This window comes from Dipteris shenzhenensis, chromosome 16 (assembly GCF_047967505.1).
Source record: "Dipteris shenzhenensis isolate YYH24624 ecotype China chromosome 16, Dip_SZ_1.0, whole genome shotgun sequence".
Taxonomy (NCBI): domain Eukaryota; kingdom Viridiplantae; phylum Streptophyta; class Polypodiopsida; order Gleicheniales; family Dipteridaceae; genus Dipteris; species Dipteris shenzhenensis.
This window is the reverse complement of record NC_141611.1, coordinates 54,420,014-54,438,523: the sequence shown is the minus strand read 5'-3', so window position 1 is coordinate 54,438,523 and position 18,510 is coordinate 54,420,014. Positions and strand designations below refer to the sequence as shown.

Here is an 18,510-nt window from a genome sequence, read left to right as displayed (position 1 = left end):
AATGACCTTAGCCAACAAGTATCATAGCATGAAAGACTACATGTGTCCACACATATGGAATGCAAATGAAATATATGATTTTACCATCAAAACCTAACATGCATACTACATGTAACATGGCATCTATCAATCCCACATAAAGAAACACATTAAAAAGTTCATGAATGTAGCATTACAACACACCATGCATGGAATTGTAGCATACCTTAAGAGTCATACCATGGTATTTATAGTATCCATGTGGAAGCTTGTCATGAATGACTACACGTCTGACAACTTCCAAGCCTTGAACAAATGCAAAGTGCTCCATCCAAGAAATACAGGGTCCTACAATCAAATGACACTATCTCATACAAGAAAAATGGGAATAGAGGACATATAACAACAATAGTGCTAGATATTGAACCTTACCTGCCATAGGACATATAACTACTAGCCAACCACTATCTGATAATGAAGCTGCTGCAACGGCAAGCCCATAATGCACATGGTCCTCCAATAAGAGGTTCCAAACTGGGATGGGTCCTCTCTCATCAAGTGGAAATCCAATGGGAAAGTCAACCAATATAAAATCCGCATCCCACTTAATCTTCTTACCCAACCGCATGTAGTCTCGATCAGGGCTAACTACATTCATGAAAAACTCATGCAAAATAGTATACTTTTCATTTTTCTTAGACTGTGAAAAGTCCATGCCCATGGTTATGTAATCACCCACCATACAAGCATATAATGGAGTGATACCATGAGTCGATAGACTATCCGGTGACTGTGCCTTATGAAATACATAATGTTGTACTAACTTTGTGATAGATTGTGAACCTACATGGAAAATTTATATCAAACACAACCAAAGCAAATTTTGAAACACCAATAGCAAGAACCAAAAATAACCAGAACCTTACTTGCATGCTCCATTTGATCCTTATCTTGCCTTGGTGGACTAGATGGCTCCTCATCTAAATGGATAGGAAAGAAAAACATTAGTATACTATTCCAAACCCTCATCATAAACAACATTAGAAACTCAACATGTATGTATATTTCTTACCTTTCTTTTGAGCTTGTTCTTGTTTTTGTGCTTGTGTTTTTGTTTTTCTAGAGCTTCCCCCCATTTTATCCTTACTTTCTTCAATGTCCTTAGATGAAGCATATTTCTTGTGAAAGTCTCTCTCATGCACCAAGACTTGTCCCTTGGGGAAGTCTATCCACCAAGGACAATTTGCAAGTTCCCATTGAGAGTGATTGTGCATGCTAGGAGGATACATACAAGCAGCATGACCAATTTCCACCCAACTCTTGCACAAATTTGGAATCTCTAAGAACTTTCTCTCTCTTACCAAATGAGCAAGATACCTACAAATCAACAATCACTAATTATTTGGATCTTCTATATAAAGAAAGGTTCACAAAAAATTTGAGACAAACAAAACTGATTGTCAAGTTCAATGTTGTTATAAGCTTCACAAAACAAAAATAGAAAAGCACCATCATTAAAACTAAAAGGGACCAACCTGTAGACAACCCTGTGAGCGGCCATGTCCAACTCAAAGAGATCGTCTGCTTTCTTTCCTCCCTTACTCTCAATCTTTGAATCCTTTGATCATAGAGCTAAGATCAACGCGCTGTCCATTTCGGTGAAAAGGGCATATAAAATGCTACCCCAATACAAGGCCACTATTGAGCAAGACTTGACACAAGATGGCTTGACACAGTAACTCTGGGATCTGGAAGCTAACTTTTTTTTCAAGTCACCATGCAGGTCAAGTGTGGGAGCATTCTTGATCCCAACAACCAATCTTATTATAGGAAGACTGTTGCAAGTGTGGGAGCATGTCAATGTCCTAAACTGTGAAGCTCTTTCTACCAAAAAAGACATCGCGTCCATTTTGAAGCAAAAGGCATCTAAATGCCACCCCACTGAAAGCCTATTATAAAGCCTAAAAGAGGCCAATTTTGATGCTTGGGATACCGAAATGGACAGCGCGTTGACGCGCTGCCCATTTTGGTGTCAAGAGCATCAAAATTTGCTTCTTCTTTACTCAAATATGAAGGTGGTACATGAAAGGTACAATGGAGGATTTTAGATGCCCTTTTCCATTGAAATGGATAGCGTGTCAACACGCTATCCATTTCAATGGAAAGGGTATCCAAAATGCTCCTACAAATGCTTAATGCCATGGCTCTTCCAAATGCTTAAGGACTCAGTAGAGAGGTCTTGGAAGATTGAAAAATTGGAGGATGAGGATGTGAGGAGAAGAAGGATTCACAATTTCGAAATCAATTTGAGGTACATAGACAAAAATCGATGAAAGATTTTTAAGTTTTTAGTATACCCCCAATGCTTTTTAGTATACCTCCTTTGACATGATTTTGATCTACTTTCCATGAGAAAGGGCAGCGCGTCAACGCGTTGCCCTTTCTCATAGAAAGTAGATCAAAGAGGACCCAATGATTTTGATCTACTTTCTATGAGAAAGGACGCGCTGCCCTTTCTCATGGAAAATAGATCAAAAAAGGATGTGTGTAGCTATTGAGACTAGAGATATTTCAACAAAAGCATGGGTGAGGGAGCGTGTACCTTGGCAGGAGAACACAGCAAAGTCCGACAAGGCGGAGGGGTGAGAGTGAGGCAAGCAAGCGATGAAGGAGGAGAGGAAGTAGGGGGAGGCGATGAAAGAGGAGGGGGAGAGTAGAGGTGGCGATGAAAGAGGTTGGAGAAGGATGAGAGGTGGCGATGAAAGAGGAGAGGCGGGGGAAGCGAAAGCAAGGAAGGGGGAAGCGGAAGCAAGGGAGGAGGGGGAAGCGGAAGCAAGGAAGGAGGAGGAGGAGGAGGAGGAAGCAAGGAAGGAGGAGGATGAGGAGAAGAAGAAGAAGACGAGGAGGATGTAGGAGAACGTAGAAGATGAGGACGATGAGGAGGAGAAGAAGAAGAAGACGAGGAGGACGTAGAAGATGAAGACGAAGCTGTAACGTTATAAAAGTGGCAGAGCTACCAGAGAAGTGTTAAGAGCATTCGTTAAGAGCTGCCAGAGAAGTGTCAAAGAAGTAACAAGTACCGAAGAAACAACAAGTAACAAGAGCTGCCGCGAGATGTGTCGGAGAACGTTGCCGCAAGAAACGAGCTACCGCGACGAGGAGAACACTTTTGCATTTGGAGGAAATTTCAATCGGTGCACCACTTCGAACTGTTGAGAGGTTTCCAATGGAAGCAATAAGGCCACCAATGGAAGCAACAATCAAACGACCACCTCGTCCAACCAATCCAAGAAAACCAGTTTCACGTTGTAGGCAAGCGGGGAGACGAGGCAATCTGAGGAATCTGCAGTTGAAGGAGTGGGAGTGACTTCGGGGGGATCCGCGGTTGAAGGAATGACTTCGGGGGGATCCGTGGTTGTTGGACAGAGGCTACTATGTGGGCATGGCATCGCTACTGTGTGAGCATGGCATCGCTATTGTGTGGGCATGGAGAGCAGCCGCAACACTGGAGATGTTATGGCTCTTATTACAGTAGGAGGCCATAATAATATGTGAAAGTTGGAAGGAGCTTGATGACTGAAAGTTGAAAGTCTAGAGGCTTGAGGGTGATAGCAGAGGCAAGAGCAATTCTGCAACACCGAAAGCTCCAACACCGACCACCACCGCAATCCTCGAAAGGCCTACTTGGAGTAGGTCTAGTGATTGTAATCTCCTCAATAGAAGGGTTTGGCAGGAATGAAGATGTTGGGCATGTGCTTTGCAAACTGAGCATTTGAAAAGCAACTGCTCTCCATCTAGCTTTCTCTTCTCTGCGGCTAAAGCCTCGAGCCTCAGATTGAATAAAGCCTCGCTTACACCAGGAACTCCCGCTACCTAAGAGACAATAATGTTAGAGTGAACAATACATCTAAGAGATAATAACAATACCTTTAGAATCATGCAAAACGGAATTATTTTTGCTTAAAGCAACAGATAGACCCCTACAATTGAATATATTTCTTTCAATCACGTAGCAAAGATGAACGCGTTTGCAAATAATGCAAGGAGTGATTTTGTGCAAGAGCTTAGGAGAGAAAAGAGGGTGACCTTCCGCTGAAGATTGTACTGGTGCCCCAACACATCTCATGTCCAAACAGTCCGCCAACACATCTCATGTCCAAACAGTCCACCAACACGAACAAAGGAAGGAAATGAAGTAGCCAGGAGCACTACCAACACGAACAAATGATGCATGCAATCCGTAAATGAAGGAGGATCGCCACCATGCAAAAATGAAAGTCTCCATAATGTGGTCCAAACATTCCGCAAAGGTAGGTGCAACGCAACGCAAAGGAAGCAGCCAAGTGCACCGCCAAGATTCAAAAATGGAGGAGGAGCAAGAACCAAATGCGAGAGGGTAGGAGACCAACAAGGTCATTTCCTTCAAAATTTGAATTAAACGTCAGTGCTTGAATTGCGAAAAGAGACTCTGTTCCTTTCGATTTCAGCTTATGTTCGTGACTTCGCTAATTTGTTCCGATATCTGAGTGGGGGTTTGTGACTTCGCTACTTTGTTCTTGTTGATCCAACTAAGCTTTTGGAAGAACTAGACAAGCTAGTTGTCGATCACGGGTTTCTTGCAGTAGTTCACTCAGAGTAGAGAGGCTATTGCTGTTGTTTTTGGGAATGGGCATCTAATCTAATGGGCATTGTTTTTGGGAACGGGCATTCCTGTTGTTACCTCAGATTCTTTCAGGAGATATATGACAATCATATCTCTTAGAGCAAATTCACCTACATCATGGAAAATGAGTACAAGGGAAAGAAGAACTAGTTGGATGGGAAATAAGTACTTGAAAAAGAAGACTGGTCTCCTGGCATTTTAATGAACGTGAGAGCCCAGTACACTGTACATCTTTGCAGTGCAATGTACACTGAGCATACTGAATTGCAATGTACACTGAGCATACTGAATTGCAGTGCAATGTACACTGAGCATACTGCATATATTGTACAATAGTGCAGTGTCCACTATAGCCCATCTTTGTAGCCCGTATTTAATACAGACTAACCTTGCATGACTAACCCATATGTTACTAACTAATGCTATCATTACTAAAATTAACATTCTTACATGACTAGCATTTCATGCATAAATGTATGCATTAATTAACATTCTACCATTAAAGTTACAACGTTCTAGTGTTGTAGGCAAGGATATTAAATTTTTCCTCTTACCAGATTCGTGTTTGCAAGTTATGGAGCCTTTATTCAGATTACCATCTTGTGAAATGATTACCATTTTCATGGAAAAGAAACAGGATATTATGAACCATGTCATGGAGCCATTTGACTCGCCACCTTTCAAAGACAAAATTTTTTCACGTCTTCTCTTCTTTTGTCATCTCTTCCTTCTATCAACATCTTCTCTTCTGCTACCATGTCCTCTTCTATCAACCTCTTTTCTTCTATTTCCATCTCTTGTGCTTCCATTTGCTCTTCTGATGCCACCTCTTCTCTGGCAATGTCATTTTTCATCACACTCTTCTACTGGCTGCATCTTCTTTTGTAAATGAAGAGCTGCTAGCTATTCTAGAGCTTTGTCTTCTTTTGCACTTGCAAATTGATGAAATTGTTCTCGTAGGGGGTGGCGCCAATCCTTTAGTGTTCATTTGTGCATCTAAAACATGCCTGCATCTGTGTTCATTCGCTTTGGAGAATCAAAAACATTGTCCATTCGTTACGACACTCCTTTATTAGAGGTCTCCCTAATAGATCTCAAGGAACACTTTCACCTTGCAGATGAGGAGATTAGTCTACATCAAGAAATCGGAGTGGATGACATTGCCATAGTGCTTCCCTTGGTGGACTTGGAGGACGGTCAAAAAGGGTACAAGATCAATGGAAAACAACATTCAACCTTCAGAGTTGAGGTGATAAGAAGGAAAGATTCTCATAGTGACTTTCAAAATGCTAAAGTGAATAGTGTTATTTCACTTATAGAGAAGATGCCTTTGAATAGTTCTTTGCATGTTGCATTAACTTCTGCAGTTGGGGTTGAGAAGGTTGCTGAACTGCCTAAAACTTATGATGGGTATGTTGTCTTTGAACTCCCCCCTTTGCCTGATGGATCTCTAATGTTTGGAATGGAACAAAATGCCGATGGTCATGTATGGACAAAATATTCAACATGTTCACAAGACTTTCTCAATGGAATTGTAACGATGAGTAGATGTTCTGGATACTTGAGATGCTGTAACGTTCATTGTCCTTACCTTGAATGAATGGGAATTCTGAATGATACACAATGGAAGGGAAAGCTTAGGAAGCCACCTGTGCCTAGTCCAATTGATCCAACCTTGGGATCAATTGTCTGCAAGCATTGTTTGGAAATCCCAGAGTGTGTTTATCAATGCAGTACTATAATATATTATTGCTTGCCTCATGAAAGAGCAAAGACGACAAGATGTGCTGTGCATGTTGGGTTCCATGACCATCCTATTGAGAAAGGAAAAAGTCGTGCAAAGGAATTGCAAGTGGATGATCTTGTTTCAATGTGTGCTAGGCTAAATGCAAATTCATCTTGCAAAAACATTGAGGTCTCAGTTACACAAGACCTTATGCTGGATATGTTGCTTGCAAAGGAGGGGGTTGCTATGGAACCTCTAGATTGCCAACAATTTGAAGAGGTTTTGGATACAATCACACCAATGACACAAAGGAGAAGGCTTCAGAGAATAGTGCAGAGTGCAAGATGTGATGCTAGTGGAGGAGATGGCGAAATGGATTCAATACTGGGTTTGAAAAAGAGATGTAGATATCCATATGTGCGAAGTATCTTGTTTCTTGGGCAGTTGCAAGATGAACAACAACCACATATTTTCAAAATGTCGACCATTGGTCCAGGATCAGGGGTTGATTTGGTGAATCGAATGCAGCCAGGAGGTAGCCTTGGATCACAATGGGTGCATTTTGACCACGTCCATCGAGTAAAAGGATGGTCAACTATGGGTGCTCATGTGTATGACCCTTACATAAGGGAACTCTTAACGATAGCTATATGTGAATTCAAGGTGGAATATACCCATGCACAAGTGCAATTCTAGAAGCTTTTGAATAGTCAGATGGAGAAGAATGGTTTTGAACCACCTGAATTCCGAGGATTCATGGTAGATGGAGCAGCTATCCGCATAGTTTACAATGGTGGGCCTGAAAATGTAATGGAGGGTAAAGAAAGGACTTGTGGTTTTCACTAGGAGATGAGCATGGTTGAGCATACCAAAAGATGCATTAAGCCACAATTTCAGGAGGAGCATAAGGTTCTATGTAGGAAATGGAGGGAGGCAACGACAGCTGCTTCTGCAGATCAATGCAAGAGAACATTGATCTTGTATTGGTCTCCATTGCCTGTGAAAGAGGGTGAGTTGCCAGCACTCCACACATGGTTGCCTTGGTGGGATGTTAGAGTCAACCAATGGGGGGGAATGCTTTTGCAACAAGAGAAAAAATTTGGGTTTGTTCCTAGAGTAAATCTTTCAGAGACAAAACACTCTAGCATGAGAGCAGCACATGGGTATGCAAGACACATAACATTGTATGAAGCTTGTGCTGTAGATCTTGCAATGAGTGTCCTTCATAGTGCTCACTATAATGCCTTTTTGAATTGAAAACACTTGGGTACAGGTCCGAATTTGGATGTTCTACAACAAAGAATACTTGATGGTGGTGGATCTAGTAAAGGAGGTAGAAATAGGCTTGTTGATTTGTCACACACTGTGATTGAAGAGGCTAGTTTACACTCTGCAAAGATGGATAGACCGATGATAGAACCGATAAGTATGAGAAGAAAGAGGCATTCTACATGTTCAACTATGGTCCATGCACTTGATAATCATCACCCTGAATACATCACTGTCACTACAAAGAGAGTGATTGAAAAAAGACGACAACTTGATTTTTTAAATCCTACAATTTGTAGAGAGGCAAACATTCATGATGCCAATTGGGCAATTAGGAGAACTGAAGCACATAGTGTTGTCACATGCTTTGGTTACTTGACAGAAATTCAGAGACGATGTGGGGCAATGATCAATGCGCTTGGTAGAAGTGCAAGCAATGGTGTCCCAACACCTTGCTTTAAGGGAAGAAGGGAACATTCCAATGGATTGACAAAACAATTTGTTTGGTTTTGCAATAGTACTGTGACCCATACATGGAAGGTGGATAATTCCATTCAGGGTGTTCCTGGAAACTCTCCAGGTGTGTGGAAGGTTGCATGTGGGACATCAATTACTATGGATGAGAGGGAGACCCTAGTAAGGGTAGGATTTGTATTTGAGACTGATGATGCTATTGGTGTCATGAGCTTCCCATCTCGTATGCAAAAAATCCGTACGCCAAGCCATGTGCACCCATCTCATCGTGATGGAAAGCTTGTGTCATGGAGAACTAAGTTGAATAAAGAATCCAAAGAAAGGATAAGCAAGGTAGTTGCAGAGAATGGGGAGGTTGTAGGAGAGAGCACTATTATTCCAAATGAGGTGCATCTTTTCCACATTCGTACATCAGGTTCAATTTCCAAGGGGCTAACATACTATGTCTCAATTTCAGAATTCCCACATTGTACATGTCTTGATTTCACTCAAAGGGAGACAAGTAAAACTCCTTATATGCCTTTCAAGCACATATACTTTGTGTTCATTGTAGTGCTAGGGTTGAGTGATGCAGTGCATCAGTTTATGCATCAAGCAGCATTGACTAAGATTGAGTTGTTTCAACCACTGGCTGGAAAAAGAAATCCATCTTCCATAGACTAGATGATGTGAAAGACATTCTGTTGTTCTTTGCTGAACATGCGGATTATATAGGTAGGGATCCTTCTATGTTTTTGTAATGGAAGTAAGGATATACTTCTGCAAGCATTAGAGGCAAGATATGTCAGCCTTTAATGTGAATAGTAGAAGATGCAATAGATGTAATGTGCTTTTTTGCTCTACATGCCTTCCATTTTTTGGATTAGATGTTTGGACGATGTACTTCTGCAAACATGGAAGGCATGATATGTACATGTAGAGTATGAGCATGTTTTGGCTATTTGAATCATATATTCTACCTGCTCCTATGTTGTTGTCTCTCCATAAGGATTTCAGTGTGAAAGTAAGGAGAGAAAGGTATTTAATATGATGTGTAGGCTACTCCTTTTCTTTGGATGGGTGTATGGAGGAAGATACCAAGTATGGGGAGGAAGGATATGTGTAGCCTAATATTTGTCTTCATGATGTATGTATGGAATATGTAATCATATAAGCATGGTAGGCATGATATGTAATGTAAAACTTGTGTGCAATGTTAGTTCTTTTTCAAATCTTGTATTCAGTACCACTATGTGTTTGTTTGCCGAATTTATTGTAATGTAAATATATGAGAAGGAAGGAGATGTGCAATTCAAACAATGTGCCCTCTAAGTAGTCTTTGTTTTTGTGAATCATATATTTTATATACTATTGAATCTCTCTCCATAATGAGTCTAATGTGATAGCATGAGAAGGAAGGAGGGAAGCAATATCATTTTGGGGCATGACTCCTCTCTCCAATGAAATTTGATTAATCATATAGTGGATGAAGGGCTGCTCGCTTGCCTGTTGTTTAATCACGCTCGCTTAATTGGGCTCGCTCGCTTTTCCTTGCTTGCTCTTTGGTAATCCTCGTTCTTGTGGGACTACATCAAGAGTTGACACGGGCTCTTGTGTTACTACCGTATGAATCCTAGTGAATTAAGGTTGTGTATTTGGTGTCATTGGAAGATTTGGAACCCAAATGTATCACTTGCCTTGATAGTAGCCTTGGGTTTTCACAAGCCTTGTGGTAACCCAACACTTGTGGAGCTTCTTCCAGGTGGATTTTTGGAATTTGTCCCTAATGGCAAGGCAATTGTTGTTGTTGTCAAGCCCTACTCCTTGTCGAAAACCCTTCCACAACTTCGGTCTTCCAAGGTGGTTGTCCTTTAATGGAGTAGCGTTGTGCACGAGGGATAGCCTTGTGCACCCATAGCTCGCGGAATCTCTAGGTGGTGCTAATAGCATTGGGTGGGGGAGGTAGAGGTGGGAGAGTAATTTGCAGTGAGTGTTTGCCTTTATTGAGATTAGGGTTAGGACTTCGAGTGGCATTGGGATGGATTTCCTTATGAGGATCAGACCAGGGGGCATTGGAGACCTCTGGAGCTTTGGAATTGCTTTCATTTATGTTGAGGCCTAGCTCTCACCCATGTGGCCATCACTTTGGGGAGTAACAGCAATAGAAGAGTGGAGGCCGTATTGTAAGTGCTCATAGTCTAAAGTAGTGGCCTTATCTAGTAAATGATGCTTAGAAATCCGATTGTTGTCGGAATACTATCGGAATATGTTATAAGCACCATATCATCTCCTTTTTGAAGAGAGTTATATGTTGTAAGCTGGGAATACAAACTAGCTGCAAGCCTTTGTCTTTTAAAACCTTGTTTCATCTCTCTAAGTGTGCATTTTTTATTTGTCTCTTTCGGACTTTAGTCAGATGTGAATCTGATTCTGGAGTTCCATTACCAGAAGTGGATGTGTGTTGGTGTTTTTCTCCCTTTTGAAGACACCAGTAACACTATTGGTGATCCTCTACTGTGTTCGAACTCCCTGCCGTTTGCTGCTACATAACAATTGTGCAAAAGAGTGACAACAGTAAGATCCAAAATGACTCGAACAGTAAGAAACCAACAATAGTGACAAATTACACAAATACAATCAACAACGGAGTGCCTGCAGAAAGGCTACTTCAATACAAAACAAAGACGACATAGCAACTCAACAAATCGGTGCATTCATAACACGAATTTATATGAAAATCCAACTTCCAGTGGACTACGGTAGGAGATAGATTACAACTTTCTGCCAGCAAGAACTCATGGAAAGAACATGCTCAAGAGTCTCCAGCAACCTTTGAACAAGTTGGAAGAACTACAACGAGGTGCAAATGACTAGAAAGCCTGTTCTTGGATTGGGTCTTTCATAGAAGCGGATTGACGTCGGCCTAGTTCCGACTAGACAATGTGACTGAAGTTTGTTTTGAAGCAATCCATCCCAATAAAGTCAAGATCAATACGATTACATCGACAAAAAAGTACTACACAAGCTTTCAAATTATCAAGCTCCATCAACATTACAAGCAACTTAGTGGGTAAGACTGCAGTACAAATAATTCAACACATCCAAAATCAGGCCCCACCCATGGCAGGCAGCTAATCAGGTTGCAGTAGGCAAGCAAGGACAACAAAGATTCCACAATGTAGCACCAAGAAGTTCCAATCAGCAAAATTGGGGAAATCAACAAAGACAAAAACAAGATCAAGCATGTAGGCTTGGATGGCCATAAACAAGGACCACAATGTGAGTTGTGGTGTAAGCACAGAGAAGAAAGAGGAATACCTATCATTCAATACAATGAAAGAGGTAACCAAAACCAACAGCAGGAGCCACCACCACATGTCAACATGGTTTACTTAGCATCGATTACTGATGATTATAATATATAAGGACATAGGAATCAGAGAAAAATTGAGGCATTGGCTGTGACATGGTCTAAAGGTACAAAGCCACTAGTCTGGGCTCGGAGATGCCCCAACATACAACGAAACCCATGAATTGGCCCAACCAGGCACAAATTAGAACAAAGCCCTACAACAAGTACTTGACAACAATGCAGGACAACATGCAAAGACAACCCACCACAATAACAAAGGCAAGGGTAAAGTTGATTCGAGGCAAAAGTCGAGGGAGACCAATCCGACAGTTCTCTACCAAAAATAGTCTGACAACAACATGCAGGCAATAATATACAACAAAACAATATTACTCAAATAAGCAAAAGTACAATGGATGCACATGCATCATGGCAATCTTCCTCCAACTAGAAATATCTTTTGAAAAAGGAAACTGAGCTCACTAGTGGAACAAGCTCGAAAACAACTAAATAGCAGGATAGTAGTAGTACCGAAGAGCAAATAACTGAGACTAAAGAGGAACAAATGGTTCCTATGCATAATGACACATTGAATGACAAAAGCCAGATGCAACAGAATGCAAGTGATCAACATCAGTCCACACCACTCTTCAAAAAGCTCCTAGACTCTAAGGTCCCAAATTACATTGGATCAGCTTTTGAATCTGGTTCCAGCATTTGAGAAGAAAATATGTTAGAGTTTACACTCTGAGAAGAATACTCACATATAGAATCATCCACAAGATGAAGATGAAGAGGAAACACCAAATCTATATACTTCCACCATAGAGGATGTGGATTACCAAGTCACACTAATAGATGTGGATTATAAAAGACAAAGGATCCCATAAGTGCTTATAGATGGAGGCTCAGGAGTGAACATCCTATCTGAGGATTTGTTCAAGAAGTTTTGTTGCAATGAAATTGCACCAGCTCCATTTCAAGTCAGGATGGCTAACCAAATAAGAATTCAACCACTTGGAATTCTTAAGGGTCAAGAGATAAGCATTTTGGGACTAACATTCATAGTGACATTTGTGGTACTGAGAATGGATGAAAAAGATTGTGCATATTCCGTGCTCTTGGGAAGACCATGGTTGAGAGCTGCCAAAGTAAAACAAGATTGGGGATCAGAAAGAATCACAATCAGGAAAGGAAAGAATAAGTTCAAGATCAACCTCTCTTCAAAGAGAAGTTTTCCAAAACAAGCACAACCACTACAAGCAGAAGGCATAATTATGATTGCAGAGTTTGATGAAGATGAAGAGGAGGTCTTCAGGAAAGGAAAGAATAAGTTCAAGATCAACCTCTCTTCAAAGAGGAGTTTTCCAAAACAAGCACAACCACTACAAGCAGAAGGCATAATTATGATTGCAGAGTTTGATGAAGATGAAGAGGAGGTCTTCCTTAGAAGAAATCCTACCATGTTCCCCATCTTTGAAATTGATATGGTCAAAATTATGGTACAATATACATACTTAGGTCAATAGGAAAAGCTATCCGACTCATTGCTAGCAATTGCAGAGCAAAGTAGTGTTGGACCACAGTCAGAAGCAAAAACTATCAAAAGCAAATCACATTGTGACAATCACTCAGGTACAGAGGATGCTTTAACAGAGAGCAGCAACAAATCTTCTGCACAATCCATTCTTGAAGATGAATGTCAGTTTGAAGAGCATATGAAAAGGAGTGCAAGAGTTAGATAGGATGACCTAGAAGAAATGAATCTTGGAGAGGCTGACAACCCTAAGACAGTATTGGTCAGTACAAGTCTTCCACCACCATTCAAAATGTCACTCAAAGACTTATTGACAGAATACAAAGATATATTTGCATGGCATTACACAACGATGATGGGAGTAGACCCAAAGTTCTTCCAACACAAGATCAACTTGAAAAAAAATGATGTTCCAGTGGTGCAAAATAGATATAGAATGAATCCAAATTATGCAAAACAAGTTAAGGAGGAAATAGACAAGTTGCTGAGAGTAGGATTCATCTATCCTCTCACACATGTTGTAACATGACTATCACCCATTATAATTGTCCCCAAGAAGAATGGAAAACTTAGAATCTGGACTACAGAAAGCTCAATGCTGCCACCATTATTGATCCTTTTTCTCTACCATTTTTTGATTCTTTGTTAGATGTTGTGGCAGGTCATGAGATTTATAGTTTTCTTGATGGATTCAATGGTTATAACCAAATCAAGATGGCACTTGAGGATAAAGATAAAACTGCATTTGTTATAAAATGGGGAGTATTTGCTTCCAATGTGATGACCTTTGGACTCAAGAATGCTCCACCAACATTTCAGAAATACATTCAGGAAGTATTCGCTGACTATCTTACAAGTTTTATGAAGGTTTTTCTTGATGACTTTTTAGTTTTTGGCAAAAGGATGGAGCACTTGAATCATTTGGCCTCATGCTTTACAAAATGTAGGTTGGCTGGACTCAGCCTTATGTAAGAAAATAATACAACGTCTGTGCTCAATAGATAACAGGATCTCGTACGCAAGAGAGAAAACAAGATAGTATGGAGAATCAAAAATTTGATTACTGTAGAATTGATACAATAGATGGCACTACCTCCCAACCGTGCGCTCCTGTGAAAGAAGCTTTGATGGCATGCTGGAAATAGTAGAAGACGGAGGCTAGATGCTAAGGAATCAGGGTTGCTATGAGGTTGCTATAGCCAGTGATGAAATGGGCTTCACGGGCTTGCTCTTATATAGCCACCAGTTGTAGTCAGACCATGATCATACACCTGCCTCCTTCTTTGAAGATATATAAATTTGCATCAGATGGGCTCCTCCTGAACTCGTTTTGTAGAAAGTAGGCATCAATTCGCTGGTACCATGCTCGTGGGGCTTGTTTCAGCCCTTAAAGTGCCTTCTTCGTTTGTGGACTTTACCTTCTGAACCGGGGATCTCAAAACCTGGTGGTCATTCCACGTATACCTCCTCCTTGAGATCTCCATTCAAAAAGGTGGATTTCACATCCATTTGAAACACGGGCCAACTTCCCTGGGCAGCTAAAGCCAAAACACTACAAATTGTGGTTAGTCGAGTTGCGGGAGCAAAAGTATCTTAATAATCAAAACCATGTACCTGTGCAAATCCTTTTGCCATGAGCTGAGCCTTGTACTTATCCAACGTGCCGTCGGACTTGTACTTGGTCTTGTACACCCACTTGGTTCCAATTACCTTGCGTTTTGGTGGTCGATCCACAAGGTCCCAAGTGTTGTTCTTCATTATGGAGCCATACTCTGACTGCATAGCCTCCATCCACCTATCATTGCCCTGTGCCTCTTCAAGACACTTGGGTTCATCAGCACGGATCACTTCTGTCATCAAAGCATAGTTGCTATTTGCGAGCAGATTGTGAGAGATGGCCCAGATCGCAAGACTACAAATCCCACCATTCGGCGAAAGCGGAAAGTTGGACGGCTTTAACTATCCACTCTGGAAGTTCAAGATGAAAACCATCCTAAGCACATATGAGCTTTAGGACACTGCTACTGGGATGGACGTGAGGCCGGATCCAGCCAATGCAGGACAACAAATAGTACCAACTGCCGATGAGATTCTCGCATGGACAAGAAGAAATGCAGATGCATTGTGTTTTATTGTCTGCAGTGTTAGTGATTCCATCATGGCATTAATTCAACATATCACCACAGCAGAGGAGGCATGGACGGTCTTGAAAAATCAGTACGAGACCCGAATTAGACGCGAATTCAGAATCTAGAGACTCAACTCGCAAACGAGAAGTTGTCTGAGTCTGAAGCAGCAGAGAAGTTCATCACCAGGGTGAAGAATCTATGCGATCAGATGACTGCGATTGGCATCACCATCACCAGCGAGAATCTAGCACAAAGGTGCATACAGATTCTCCCAGCAAAGTACGACAGTCTTGTTACGGCACTGAATACGCAGAACAAAAATTCGCCCCTCAACTTTAAGGACTTCAGTGCGATGCTTCTGGAGGAGGAGATGCATCAAAAGATGAGGACTGGAGAAGATTCAGCTTTTTGGACCGGATCAAAGAAAGGTAAGGGTAAGGACTCTGGTAACCCATCTTCTTCTGATGATAAAAAGAGAAAGAAGAAGATCAAGTGCTCCTATTGCAACAAGGCAAGGCACAAGCAGAATGAGTGCCGAAAGAAGATTCTCATCAAGAACGGAGTAAAGAAAGAGTCTAGCAACAGCGTGCAAGTAGTACCAGTAGAGCTGTTCATCGCAATTGAGGAGATTTGCATGGAGGTAGTTCATGTACCTACAGATGAACCATGGATCATTGACAATGGTGCATCGCGCCACATGACCAGTCGAAAGGATTGGTATACCTCTCTACAGCCGGCAGGGAATGACATCCTGGTAGCAGTCGGCAATGATGCAAAATGTCCAGCAAAAGGAAGAGATACAATTGCTTTCAAGTCAAATGGAGTTGTAAAATAGTTGTCTGATGTTCTTTATGTGCCAGATATCAAGAGGAACTTGTTGTCCGTTTCCGCAGTCACGGATCGGGACCTCAAAGTTCAATTTGATAAGAATGGTGCACAGATTTTGGATCTTCAAGGGAAGGTCATTGGTAAAGGTACACCGCACAACAACATTCACAAACTCTCAGCTTTCAGTGCTCGAGCAGATGTGAAGAACACTAAGCTATGGCATGAGAGGTTTGATCATCTAATTCTTAGTTCTTTGAAGGAGATGCAAAAAACTGGAATGATTGAAGACCTACCAGAAATTTCAGATCTGCCCGATGTATGTGAAGTTTGCATGATGGGCAAGCAGCATCGGTAGCCCTTTCCTAAAGAGGCCAACAAGGCAAAGGCTCCTCTAGAGCTCGTTCACACGGACCTCTGCGGAAAGATGGAGATGCAAGCTTTGGGTGGTTCCTACTACTTCATGACATGATCGATGACTACAGTAGAAGGATATGGATATACTTCCTGAAGACTAAAGATGAGGCTTTTAGTAGGTTCAAGGAATGGCATGTAATGGTCGAGAAAGAATCGGGGAGGAAGGTGAAGAAGTTGAGATCAGACAGAGGTGGAGAGTTCACATCAACTGAATTCGAAAGTTACTGCAAAAGTCACAAAATCAAGAGGCAGAAACCCCCGCCACATACATCACAGCAAAATGGAGTAGCAGAATGCAAGATGTGCGTCATCTATGAAATGGGCCGGAGTATGATGAAAGGGAAAGATTTGCCAAAGACTTTCTAGGCTGAAGCATATAACACGACAGTTTACATCCTGAATCATAGCTACATGAAGGTTGTGAATGGGATGACTCCACTGCAAGCCTTTTCTGGTAAGAAACCTTCAGTTGCACATTTCAGAGTTTTTGGATGTGACTGTTTTGAGCATGTCCCTGATGCTACCAGGACAAAATGGGAACCAAAGAGCCAAAAGTGTATTTACTTGGGCTACAGTGAAGAGGTGAAGGGTTACCATCTCTATAACCCTATTACCAAGAAGGTAATTGTAAGTTGCGATGTGGTCTTCTTAGAATAGCTGCATCAATTGGAGGAGGATGCTTCCTTTCCAGACAACCAGGACCAGGATATCCATCCAATACCTACCACCAATAGCAGACCGAACTCCCCCAATGGTGCTTGGGAGGATTCAAGACAAAGAAGATGAAGAAGAGCCTGCAGAACCACAATGGCAACGACCATTCCCAAAGTGGGTAAAGCAGCTTTTGGATGGCAGAGAACCTCCAGCCATTGAGGAGGAACCATCCGAACACCACCGATCCAAGAGATTAGAGGAGCAAAGAAGGGAACAAGAACAGAGAAAACAAGATAGTATGGAGAATCAAAAATTTGATTACTGTAGAACTGATACAATAGATGGCGCTGCCTCCCAACCATGCGCTCCTATGAAAGAAGCTTCGATGGCATGCTGGAAACAGTAGAAGATGGAGGCTGGATGCTAAGGAATCAGGGTTGCTGTAGCCAGTGATGAAATGGGCTTCACGGGCTTGCTCTGATATAGCCACCAATCGTAGTCAGTCAGGCTCAATTGGGTGACCGACCTAGTCTACCCAAAAACGGTCGACTGGGGGTCGGTCTCGAAATAGGCCACCGACCATACGATAGAACCGGTGCACAAAACATAACAACTGACCTACGGATGCCGTTCGGCCAAGAGCCATCTGAAATCATTTGAGGCTCCAAACGGGCCCCGCAACCCGAGAGTGGGCTGCCCTGGGAAATGCTCTGTCTACCCTCAGTGCGGTCAGTCAAGGGATGCCTTCCCGCACTTGCATGTAGCCTAGTTGGCAGTGTGCCATCTCTATCTAAAGCCGTCCAGCCATCAGGCTACACAAGGCCCCCATCTGGTATCCAAAACTAGGACCTACCGGATAACCGAGCTACTCAAATGCCTTCTCATATGGGGGGCTTACAAGTAGAGTTAGCTGGTCCCCGTGTAGTTACATGAGAGTGGAGCATTGATAGCTAACACCTTAATCTTGCCAAATGTGCATTTGCTATTAGTAGAGGCATTCTCCTTGGACATATCATCTCTCAACAAGGTATGGAGATAGATCCCAACAAGGGATTTGCTATCCAAAAAGCCAAGCCACCCAAAAATATAAAGCAACTTCAGAGATTTATTGGTCAAATCAAAAGGCACTGCAGATTTCTCAGATATTTAGCTGATATATGTCATCCACTTACAAAATTGACAAGAGAAATGGAACCCTACATTTGGGGTGAACCACAAGAGTATGCCTTCAACATATTGAAGAAGATGCTAATACTTGCTCCTATCCTCCAACCTCTAGATTGGACTCTCCCATTTGAAGTTTTTGTTGATGCTTCAGGATACAGCTGTGAGTGCAGTCCTCATGCAGCAAAAAATAGTGAAAGGGTTCAGACCTATATATTATGCTAGCAGAATTCAAACAAAACATGAGAAAAGCTATGCAGTCACAGAGAGAGAAGCCCTAGGTATGATCTATGTATTGCATAAGTTCATACATTATTTGTTGGGTAATAAGGTCAACTTCGA

The 18,510-nt window shown here is 41.8% G+C and overlaps 1 long non-coding RNA gene across 1 annotated transcript; it reads right to left on the bottom strand.

Moving 5' to 3' along the window:
- Positions 1–762: 762 nt before the first annotated feature.
- Positions 763–1,107, bottom strand: LOC147893138 (uncharacterized). The gene is made up of 3 exons (XR_015542336.1): positions 1,052–1,107; positions 906–959; positions 763–822 (listed from the first exon to the last, which is right to left on the bottom strand). It is a non-coding gene; the product is annotated as an uncharacterized LOC147893138 (long non-coding RNA).
- Positions 1,108–18,510: the final 17,403 nt, after the last annotated feature.